Here is a 13,132-nt window from a genome sequence, read left to right as displayed (position 1 = left end):
TATGATTCTGAAATCCAGATTAAAATATGCCAATTGGAGCAATGTATTGCAATCTGAATTTTACTTTGTATTTAATTTATGAAATATCGGAGTTTGGGGTTCTTGATGCAAAAGCCACAGAGCGAGGAGGAAAAGTATTTTTTGTCACTGAAATTTCAAAACAAGATCATCAGATTATTTATAACATAGAAAGGCCTTATAAAACAAAGATAAGCATTGGTGCCTTTCAACTGATTACGTTCCTGTTCTTGCACTTTCTGTCCCTAACTGTGTTGCTTCATGTTTTGTGCAGATTTATCCTTAACAGCAAGTTGAATCATGAATATCAATAATAAGTTTTCAGAATCCAAGCGAATTAGATCAAATGGAGACAAATACTCTTCATTATTGTTCCTTTGAATCCAGCCGAACTGAGGAGTTGAATGCCACTAAGCAGCATTAGGATGTCAAGGTCTTAGAGTAGATGCAGAGATTTACGAGAAAAGTGCCAGATATGAGGGATTTCAGTGATGTGGAGAGATTAGAGAAGAAGGAATTAATCTTCTAAGAGCAACAAGGTTAAAGGGAGATCCAACAGAGGAGTTCAACGCCATAAAAGGTTTTGATGGAGTAAATCAAGAGAGCCTGCTTTCATTGGCAGGCAGGTCAGAAACCAGAGAAGGCAAGATTTAAGGCAACTAGCAAAAGCACCAGTGGTGAGATGAGGAGTGAGTGTCTAAGTGTGGCTTCAAAGATCACTGGAAGTGGGAACTTTCATTAGGGAAATTGGACATATAATTGAAGAGGAATAACTACAAGGAAAGAGCAGGGGAATGTAATGAGCTGGATATCTTGTTTCAAGATTGACACAGGTTTGATGTGGCTGTGACCTCCTCTTGTGCTGTTAGAATCCAAGGGTTCCAAATGTACTCACCTCAAATGGGAACATGGATTTCATTTCAAGATTACTACTCAGAGTACAGGAAGGAAGTAGAGAGCTTAGTGACATGGTGTCATAACAACAACCTTTCCCTCAATGTCAGCAAAACAAAAGAGCTGGTCATTGACTTCAGGAAGGGGGCAGTGTACATGCACCTGTCTACATCAACTGTGCTGTGGTCGAGAGGATTGAGACCTTCAAATTCCTAGGAGTGAACATCACCAATAGTCTGTCCTGATCCAACCACATAGAAGCCACAGCCAAGAAAGTTTACCAGCACCTCTACTTCCTCAGGAGGCTAAAGGAATTTGGCATGTCCCCGTCGACCCTCACCAATTTTTATTGATGCACCATAGAAAGCATCCTACCCGGATGCATCACAGCTTGCTGTGGCAACTGCTCCGTCTGTAACCGCAAGAAGCTGCAGAAAGTTGTGGACACAGTCCAGCACATCACGGAAACCAGCCTCCACTCCATGGACTCTGTCCATACTTTTCACTACCTCGCTAAAGCAGTCAGTATAAGACCCACCCACCCTGGACATTCTCCCTTCTCCCCTCTCCCATCAGGTAGAAGATTCAGGAGCCTGAAAGCACATACCACCAGGCTCAAGGACAGCTTCTATCCCACAGTCATAAGACTATTGAAGGGTTCCCTAAAACGATAAAATGGACTCTTAACCTTACAATCTACCTTGTTATGACCTTACACCTTATTATCTACCTGCACTGTACTTTCTCTGTAGCTGTTACACTTTATTCTGCATTCTGTTATTGTTTTACCTTGTACTACCTCAATGCACTGTGTAATGAATTGATCTGTATGAAGGGTACACAAGGCAAGTTTTTCACTGTACTTCGGTACATATGACAATAATAATTCCAATTTACTGTCTGAGCTGGGAGAGGCAGACACCCTCATAACATTAGAATGGTGCTGGGATATGTACTTGAAGAGATGTGACTTGCAGGGCTGCAGACCCAATGCTGGAAGGTGGAATTAGACTGGGAAGCTTGTTTTGACCAGACAGGACTCAATGGGATGAATAGCCTCCTTCTGCTTTGTAAATGATCTATGAATTTATGTATAAAGCATATATTTTATCTGTTATGATAGTATCTCATTTAAATAGGAACAGGATTATAAATTATGCTTACAATTTGATCATCTTGTAACCAAAACAAATCATTTACTGTAACCACCACAACAGACAGTTGTGAGAGGAAATATTCCCTACACACCTCTTATTATTTCATAGTAAGATTAATTTTCAACAATATATCAGTCTTTGAGAAGAATGGGTGAAGGGATGTTGATTATCTTGGTGCATTGTAATACTTAATGGATGCAAGCACTTTGCAGAATCTGTATCAATTCCCTGTTGACAATCACAAACCACAAAAACCTTTTGGCCAATATTTGTCTCTGTTCACTTTTACTTCTGATTGCAAGTATCGGTTATCATAGCATTGGATCCGCAGCAAGCACTGTGTCACTGTCTAACAATACGCACCCAGAATCATTTACAAAGACTTTCTTAAAATGCATCACTTCCTTAATGCTTTCAGCATTGATCCTTTGGCTCTTCTTGGACATCTGTCTTGAAACCACTAAAATTATATTTTCAGTGTTGTTTTTTGAATGGTTAAGCACAAAGTGTGTGCCAAGGTGCCACATGGTATGCTTACAAACTGCGGCTCTATTTTCCACAAAATATCACTACAGCATCTTTGAAGGAACTATGAAAGATTCATTGGCTGGTTCTTTGCTACAATTAGGAGATGTGGGAGCACTTTCAAACCGACTGAAACTGTGAAGCATTTTTTATGATTGCATCAAATTAAAGAAGTTACTATTTGATACGCAAATCAGTAGCTCTGTGGATTTCTTTAATGCATTACATTCATGGACATATTACAATATGTAATTAATCTCAGCAGATTTGTGGAAGTATTTAATCTTTGATCATAAGCAGAAAGGGAGGAGTAAGGTAAACTGCCTTGTCAGTGTGAATCCGATTTGGGAGCTTTTGTCCTTTAGCGGATCATCGATGATGTACCTCTTGATATGTTCCTCCACTGCCATCTAGTGTCTGCTGGGAGGATACATTTTCCATGAGTTTCAGTGGGTGTGTTGGAAAGTATGAGTGAAACACATTATACTCTTAGAGTTTATTATCCAAACACTTTTGCCAACCTTTCTCACTGGAATGTTGCACCTCACCTCCAACAAACTTCTCATAAGGGTAGAGTTAATCATGTGACTACAGTCTAGAACCAAGGTCACATGAACCTCAGTAGCTGAGCTGCAGATTGCAGATGATGTTTAGTTGGCATGTGCTTGGAGCCATGGTTGACTCATTCACCTAAGCACACAAGAAGATGGGCCTTACACGTAACATTGGCAAGCAAAGTTCCTCTACCAGCCTGATCATGTTGCACTGCTCAGCCCTCTGATATTAAAGCTTCATGGTGAGACCCTGCAAGACATGGACCACTTCCCTTTTCTCGGGAACCACCACTTGGCAAAGGCAGACATTGATGATGAAATTCACCTATGTCTTCAATGCACCAGCACAGCCATTCGTCAATGGAGGGAATGGGTATTTGAAGACTGAGTCACAGAACTCATGGTCTTAGTGGGCAGCAGTGATCACTGCCCTCCTGGGTACTTCCTGAACTACTAACAGCTGGTATCTCAAGGCATTGGAAAATTATCACCAACACTGCCTCTGCAAAATCTTCCCAATTCGCTGGAATGACAAACAAACCAATATTAATGTGCTCTACCAAGCCAATATCCCCATCACTGAGGGCCTATTTATCCTGAGCTGGCTCACATTCCCAATCCCAGACTCCCAAAATATATACTCTATTCAAGCTCTGTTATGGGAAGAGATTATCAGGCAAGTAAAGGAAAAGATTCAAGGACGTACTCAAAACCTCCTTGAAGAACTCCAAAGTCCCCACTGACCTTTGGTTATGTCTGACTGATGACTGCTCAAAATGAAGAAAGAGTGTTCGAGACGGTGCAGAGAACCTCAAGGCCATGCATCAGGAGCACACAGAGGCCCAGCACAAGCAGCAGAATGAGCAGACCACCTCACAAACTATCCAACCACCCACCCCATCAACCACTTGTTTCTCTTCCACTCTCCCTCATCTTTACATTAATTCTAAACATCGAGTAAAAACCATTTGCACCCCTTTCTAACTTTACCCCACCCTGTATAGGGAGCACACCCCAACTTTGAGAACCCAGGATCTGACTAAATAGTGGGGCAGGCTCAAAATGCTGAATGGTCTCCTCATTAGAACATAGAACATTACAGCACAGTACAGGCCCTTCAGCCCACAATGTTGTGCCAACATTTTATCCTGCTCTAAGATCTATCTAACCCTTCCCTCCCACATAGTCCCTCATTTCTCCATCATTCATTTGTCTACCTAGGAGTCTTTTAAATGTCCCTAGTGTATCTGCCCCCACAAATTCTGCTGGCAGTGCATTCCATGCATCCACCACTCTCTGACATCCCCCTTATACCTTCCTCCAATCACCTTAAAATTATGCCCCTCACATTAGCCATCGGATGTCCCCTCCTCCACCAATATCCTTTGTTGTGAGACTCTGCTATACTGTGCAATTTGCATGTCGTTGAATGAGCCATCAAGAAATTTGCTGAAGTAAATGTTCCATTGAATCAATGTGGGCAGCACAGTGGTGTGGTCAGTAGTGTGCCTGCTTCAAAGCTCCACTGAACCCAGGCTCTATCCCGACCTCTCATACTATCTGTGTGGAGTTTGCACATTCTTCCAGTGGCCATATGTGTTTTCCCGAGTGCTCCGTTTTTCTCCCACTTCCCAAAGGTGCGCAGGTTGGTAGGCTAATTGGCCGCTGTGAAAGTTGCCCCTGGTGTGTAGGTAGGTGGTAGAATCTGGAGGGAATTGAGGGAAACGTGGGGAGAATAAAATAGAATTAGTGGAGGATTAGTGTGAGTGGATGCTAGATGGTCACTGTGAACTCAATGGACCAAAGGGCCTGTTTCTGTGCTGTAACAGGAAGTGCGACACAAAAAATCTGTTAAAATGGACAGAAAATGCACACACTGTCCTGTTTTCCTTTTGTTCCAGAACACATACTTAATGCTGGATAGTTGCCTCACATTTATCATCCATTGGACTTCCCTGACTACCTCAGATTACTATGGCCATGTATGAAGGAAGAAAATCTCAAGGCCCAAAAGTCTGCTGCTTCTCATTGGATCCCCACATGAATTCATCCAGTGTTTACTTAAGACACGCTCAGCCTTACTGATATACATATGTGCGTGTTAACACAAGAACAAGATAGTCAGAAGCAGTATTTTACATTTGAAGTCAATTGGTGCAATTTTGTTTTGGCACAACATTTAGTGCTGCTGCCTCACATCACCAGGGACTCAGGTCTGATCCTGACCTCAGAGACTGTGTGTGAAGATTGGATTATTCTCCCTGCGATGGCGTTTCCTCCCACATCCTAAGATGCTCCGGTTTTCTGTTGACTGTTGTCAGTCACTCCTTTAGATCTACAATCCTACAAATTTCCTCTGGTTCACCTGGCTATCCTGGTTCCTTGGGCAGCTCCCATTTTAATATACCATTGTTAGCAACTAAGATCATCCTGAAATGCACCAGATGCTCCAGTTTCTTCCCACATCCTAAGATATGCTGGTAGGTAAACTGACTATAAATAACCCCTCAGTGTAGGTGAGTGGCAAGAAAATCTGGTGAAGTTAATGGGCACGTGAGGGAGAATAGATTAAAGGGAAATGGGATTTTTCTGTGATCCAGCATAGATTTGTCAATAGGAAGTATGAAAAAAGAGATATATTTTGATTAAGCTGGGCAAAACAGAATCTCCTTTGAACTTGTAGAGTGGAGCAGTACAGTAAAACAGTATTTGTTTGAAAAAAAGCCTTTGCTTGCTTTAATATTCTTCAAAAGGATGGGAACCTGATGGACTTTTATTAGGCAGCAAAAAAATCGGAGTTTCTTGTTCACTACCTGTGAATGACCTGACTTTGAATAACTGAAAATGGGTTAAGGATCATTTCTTGGTTATATTCGGGTCCTGTAGTCTGAGTTAATTAAATAACATTTATATTTGGAAGCTTTTTAAACATTTGCATTAGTTTCTTTATGATCAAAAGGACCAACTGAATTTTAAGAAATGCCTTGAAGGCCCAAAAATGGGTGCAATTATGGAAACTCCCAAAGGTGATTAATTAGATCTGTGAGTGGGGCCAATTTTAGACAGTCTATGATGTCTCTTAGCAGCATAGATCACAGGTTTGATTGATGCTAAGTGTAAAATGCCCTGAAAATGCTGCGATCCTTTGCACTGGTTTCACTGGGTTTCATTAACGGAGCCTGAAAAACACAGTAGGACTAAGGTGAATCTTGAGGCCTCTGTCTAGCAAAACTTCTGTCCTTCCAGCCATCCCAAGAACCAATATCATGACAATGCACTTATATCCCACAATTTACCTTGCATTATCACAGAATTCGTTGACAAGTGTGTCTGGCTTGCTGGCATGGCTCCAAATTGCAGAGTGCTTAATCATAGCACTTACCCCAAAGGCCCAATCCAATGGGAATTATGCCCATATCTAAATGTTGGGATGGTACTCTTGCAAGTTTAAACTGTTGACTGTTATCAGTCACTCCTTTAGATCCATAACCCTCCAAATTTCCTCTGCTTCGCCTGGCTATCCTGGTTCCTTGGGCAGCTCCCATTTTAATATACCATTGTTAGCATAAGATTCCCTCCCAAAAACTCTCTGACAGTCCCTCTTACAAGATGTTCCATAAAGTCCATTGCGCTAACCAATTACATAGCTGCCAGTCGGAATGCCTCCTTATGTGGCTCAATGTAAAACTCTGTTCATTTAAGTTCCTTAGAAGAACTTTGGTACATATAAAAACAGAAAAGCCTGCAAACACTCCGCAGGTCAGCCTTTGGTCTTTGACCTGAACTGCTAATTCTTTCTGAAGATGCTGGGTTTTAGCAGCATTTTCTGATTTTGTTTCAGATTTCCAACCACTGCATGTTTTTTGATTTAGGAACATATAACTGCCTTCAAGGTACAACAGTAATGAAAATTGTTGTTGTCACGAACATTCATTGGATGGGCTTGTATACAGGAAAGGGTGTCACCTTATTCTAGAAAATATAATGCAGCATAATTCAAATGAATGGCATTTTAAGGAACAAGCCACAACAGATTAACTAAGAAAACATCTCAATGCAAATGTAACACCCACAGCGTCAAGCTCGGTATGCTGATATGTGTTAACACATACAAGTGAGAGACCATTGGCTGTTAGTTGCCATCAAATCCACATATTCAGTTCCCCTGAAGTGAACAGAACCGAATGTGGAGAGCAACATACATCTGGCAGCCGATTCTCTTACACCTGTTTAGTTCTAGAAACCAATAACTAATATCTTCCCCTTACTTAGCCAATGCAGGATCAGTAACTAACCAACGTAAATCTAGGGAGACACAAAAGTCTGCAGATGCTGGAATCTGGAGAGAAAAACAAAATGCTAGAGGAACTCAGCGGGTCAGGCAGCATCTGTGGAGGGAAATGGACAGCCGACATTTCAGATCAAGACCTTTCATCTGAATTGAAAGATAGAGGGGAGATAGCCAGTATAAAGAGGTGATGGGTAGGGGTGGAGCTAGAACTGGCAAGCAATAGGTAGATCCAGGGGAGGAGGGGTAAGAGGTAGATGGAGGTGAGGAGAATGAAAATAGCAATAAAGGTTGAGAGGTGATAGTTGGAGGCAACAAAGGGCTGCACTTGATGGAATCCAATGGGGAGTGAAGGTGGAGCATGGAACCAAATAAGGAAGGTGCGGTGGTCAGGTGGGAACTATGAGGGGAGGGGACCCAGTGGGAGGAGTGTGTGGGTGATGGGCAGATGGAGAAGGGGAAAGAAGGGGAATGAAACAGGGTGACAGGGAGGTGGGGGGGGGGGGCAGGGTGGGTGTAGGAGGAACTGGGTAGGTCAGGAGGAGAGAGAAAAGGGACAGAGGGGGAGCAGGTTACCTGAAATTTGAAATGCAGGGAATCCAGGTGCCGCAGCTAAGAATCTGACATGAACATATTGTCATCCCTTGAGAATGCAATTGCAGCTCAGAAGACTTGTAGAAGGTAATTGGAAGCAGATGGTTCAATTTAAACTGAACTGGAAAATTTACTCTAAACATTCAAGATGAAAATAAGTTGGGGGCTGAAATAATCACTTGACTTAAACAAAATCTGCCTGTGACAAAAGAAAAGTTTGGATGTAAGTGACAAAGCAGCATATGAACCATGCCTAATAACTTCAGAACAATTGCATAGAAATTTCAGTGCAGTTTAAAGGGTGGCTGCAATGGCTTTAAGCATTACAACAATGCCCGTTTAGTCAATGTTCCATCTCAGCTGCAACTTACTGGTGTTTGCACATCATTTTGCTCTAAAATGTGCCACCCATTCTGTCCTCCTGTGGCCGGGCCCAGGATCCTGGGACATGAGAATTCATTCAAGGGTTATGGGCTTCGCAGGCTGAACCAGTATTTAATTGCCCACCCCTAATTGCCCTTGAGGAAGTAGTAGTGAGCTGCCTTCTTGAACTGCTGCATTTCTTGAGGAGCAGATACAGTTAAGGAGAGAGTTCCAGGATTTTGACCCAGTGACGGTGAAGGGATGGGATATGTTTCCAAGTCAAGATGGTATGTGGCTTGGAGGGCAACTAGGTGGTGGTGTTCCCCATGCTTTTGCTGCCCTTGTCCTTCTAGCTGGTAGAGGTCAGGGTTTAGAAGGTGCTGGCTAAGGAGTCTTGGTGAGTTGCTGCAGTGTATCCTGTAGATGGTGCAAACTGTTGCTATTGTGTGCCAGTGGTGGGGTAAGTGAATGGTTGTGGAAGGTGTGCCTCTGAAGGAGACTGCTATGTCTTGTATGGTGTCGAGCTTCTTGAGTGTTGTGGAAGCTGGACTCATCCAGGCAAGGCTTAGGATCAGAATTAGGGAAGAGGGGGGATCCGGGAGGTCAGTGTCAAGGTTAGAGGCAGGCAGATTGGGGATCAAGTGGACCAACATCAGAATGAGGGAGTGGGGTTGGAATCAGCAACTGGGAGGGAAGGGTAGGGGGGATTAACCAAGAGTGGGTCCATAGAATGAGAACTGGTGAGGGGCTACGATTTCTCATACCCCATATTTTCTTTAGAAGCAGGAACAATCCGTTCACCCTATCGAGTTTATGCCTGCTTTCAGAGCAACCTCATCAATTCCATTCCCCCATTTATTTCCCCATAACCTAGTTGCTCTCAAATGCCCATCAATTCCCCCCAATTCTCCTGCCACACACCTATATTAACCTTTCAACCCTCTTGCTTTGGGATGTGGGAGGAAACCAGAGCACCCAAGGGAAACCCACATGATCACAGGGAGAATGTGCAAAATTTACACAGTTAGCATCCGAGGCCAGGAACAAACGGAGGTTGCTTGAGCTGTGAGGAATAAGCTCTAACTGCTGTGCTACTTAAGTACGTTTCTCATCTTATTGCAGTTCACCGACTCCGGCTGTGTGGAACTAAGAACCTATTGTCCCTGGACTGACCTTCAAGGTTCCAAATTTCTCCCTAATTTTCTAAATGCAAAATGCAAAATGTTTCGAGTCACAAGAATAATTCATGACTGGAAGTATATAGTTTAATTTCAAGATTAGCACATGGTTTTTGAGAAGTTGTCGCAACCATTAGTTACTCCAATTAAATTGATTTTCAATCACCCAGCATTGGAACAAACAGTGCAATGCAATCAAATTTCTAGATAAAAGTAAGTTAAGTGTAATGAATGTAACTGGTATTTTTGTCTGCATGAGGTTGTTGTCAGATTTCCTTTTCCTTTTTGATTAAATCTTTAAATCTGTGACAGAAACACAAACAATAAGATTAGGAATAGATATTTTGCGTTTGTAGCCTGCTCCATGACTGATCCTCTTTCTCAATATAATATTCCTGCTCTCTTCCCATACCCCTTGATGCTTTCAGAGTCTGCTTGTTCCCTCTTTTCAAATGGATTATCTTTTACTTTTGTAACTTGCTGATCATGTTTTGCAAAACCTTTTCTCTTCCATTTTAATTTTCTCAGTCTACGTTGAAAAGAAACCCACTTTGATCCAATAGCCTTCCAGGAGCAAGATTCCATACAATCCAGCTCCTTTTGTAGCTGGCCACTGTTAATGCAACATATCTCTAGAAAAATTAAACGCACTGCATCCAAAATAATTCAGGCATTGCCATCTCATCTCTCAATTATGCCAAGCACCCCCTTCACCACACAACCCACAAATAGAGACCAAACAGGTCATGTAAATGTTTTTTTATTCTAATTCATATTTAATAATTCTATGGGAGGTAAAATCAGTTTGAAGTATTTTTGCAGCAAGAATAATTGAATTAAAGGACATTGATAAGTAGAATTACAGTTCAGAACAGCCATACTGTCCAGTAGGTCCATTTAAGTATTTATGTCCAATTTGAACCTCCTTTCATTTCTTTTGATCTCATTCTTTCAAAGTAGCTATCTCTTCCTTACTCCCTCATGTGTTTATCCAGGATGCACTTAAATACAGCTGAATCTTTAAAAATGTATGCTGCTTCTTACAAAAATTACTTCATAGAACATAGAACATTACAGCACAGTACAGGCCCTTCAGCCCACGATGTTGTGCTGACCTTTTACCCCACTCTAAGATGAATCTAACCATTCCCTCCCACATACCCCTCCATTTTTCTATCATCCATGTGCCTATCTAAGATTCTCTTAAATGTCCCTAATGGATCTGCCTCTCCCAGCACCCCTGGCAGTGCATTCTATGCACCCACCACTCTCTGTGTAAAAATATTTACCTCTGATATCCCCCCTGTACCTTCCTCCAATCACCTTAAAATTCTGCCCCCTCATGTTAGCCATTTCCGCCCTATGAAAAAGCCTCTGACTGTCCACTCGATCTCTGCCTCTTATCATCTTGTACACCTCTGTCAGGTCACCTCTCATTCTCCTTCATTCCAAAGAGAAAAGCCCTAGCTCGCTCAACCTATCCTCATAAGACATGCTCTCCAATCCAAGTAGCATCCTGGTAAATCTCCTCTGCACCCTCTCTAAAGCTTCTTCATCCTTCTTACAGTGAGGTGACCAGAACAGAACACAATATTCTAAGTGTGGTCTAACCAGGGTTTTATAGAGCTGCAACATTACCTTGCGGCTCTTGAACTTAATACCCCAACTAATGAAGGCCAACATGCCATTCGTCTTCTTAACAACCCTATCAACTTGCACGGCAACTTTGAGGGATCTGTGGACTTGGACCCCAAGGTCCCTCTGTTCCTCCACACTGCAAAGAATCCTGTCATTAACCCTGCATTCTGCCTTCAAATTCGACCTTCCAAAGTGAATCAGTCAGATCTGCCATAGTTCATCAGTTCTGCAGATTCAAAACTAGCTGAGGATAGTTTCATATAATGAGTATCAGACCAATAGATGAGCAGCCCAACTTGCACCAGTGGATTTACCCACACATCTAAGGTCATCATCTTGCTGATAGGCTCGCTTAATTTACCACTGCCCAGAAAACCAAAATCATTTTGCCATTCAGCCTGACTCAGCTCCACAGCTTGTAGACAGGCTGATGTCAATTCATCTGCAGGCCATGTGGTGAAGATGGTCCCAAGTTGGTAATGTTAAATCTGATTTGAGCAAGTACTTTGTATTGTGAATGCGCTGCTGCTAAGTCCTGTGGGTATCATTTAGCACTCATTTTGAAATTGCAGTGATAGAACTTCAGCATCATCCTGGACAGATAGAAAGAACTAACTTGCATTTTATACCTCAAGACAGGAGGGATATCCGATCTTGGCACTACTTCTTCTCCTTCTTGTACTTAGGCAACCCCTCGGGATCGAGAATGACCTGCTCCCATCCTGGAATTCTAGGGTCTGAGGTAGCTGATGAGGTCAAGGTGGGAACTACAGATGCGGCAGGACATGGCTGGCGGAGAGGGTGGATGGGTGATTTGTGAGGTGGTCCACTCCCTCCACAGCTCATGTGGGGATTCTGCATACTCCTGATGTGTGGCCTCAAGGTTCTCAATGCCATCCCAAATGCTCCTTTTCCACTTTGAACTGTTATGAGCCAGCGGTTCCCAGGGTAATTGGGATGTTGTATTTCTTCAAGCAGGCCTTGAACATATCCTCAATTCAATTTCTCTGTTTACACAGTAATCTCTTTCCACGACAGAGATTGGACCTTAAGTCTTAAAGAGTTAAAGGCAGTGACACCAAGTGATGGCTGAATAAGAGACCAGGAATTGGAATTGGAATTGAAACAGGGGATTCCTTTTGGCCTTAGGTGGTTACAGAGGTAAGGAGGGACAATGAATTGGACAAACCCAAGCACATGAATGAGGCATTAATGGACCAAGTGAGATAGAAGGCAAACTTTTATCTCAATAGCTAATCAAAATAAAAAAAGGAACAAGAAGTTATTTATTTGTGTAAATGCTGGACAAACTCAACAGTTCAGGCAGCATCTGTTGAAAGAAAAACAGTCAGAAGAATCACAGACCCAAAATGTTGACTGTTTCTTTTTCTGCAGGTGCTGGAGTTTCTTCGGCATGTTTCAGATTTCTGGCCTCTGCAGGGTTCTTATTTGATTTGCATCATTTATTTGTGATTTCTTTATATTTTATACACTTTATCCATTATATTGCAAGGATATCCACAGAATTATTCAAAATAGCAAGACATTTCTCCCAATTCCTGGCTAATATGTATCCCTTAGCATCTTAAAGCAGATTATCTAGTCATTACCAAAGTGATCAGATAAACTGCTTTAAGATGTAATTTTATATCACACAGTAGCCACACCTCAAGGTACTAATTATAGGATTTTACAATATTCTCAAATTGTGAAAGGCACTGGATAAGTGAAAGTTCGTTCTTATACCAGTTTATTGTATAATATTTTATGTAAGAACAAACTTTCATTTATCCAGTGACTACCGACCAGTGGCTCTGACATCCACCATCATGAAGTGATTTGAGAGGCTGGTCATGGCACACATCAACTCCAGCCTCCCGGAAAACCCTGACCCACTGCAATTTGCCTACCGCCAAAACAGGT

This window comes from Pristis pectinata, chromosome 10 (genome assembly GCF_009764475.1).
Source record: "Pristis pectinata isolate sPriPec2 chromosome 10, sPriPec2.1.pri, whole genome shotgun sequence".
Taxonomy (NCBI): domain Eukaryota; kingdom Metazoa; phylum Chordata; class Chondrichthyes; order Rhinopristiformes; family Pristidae; genus Pristis; species Pristis pectinata.
This window is presented reverse-complemented; position numbering follows the sequence as displayed.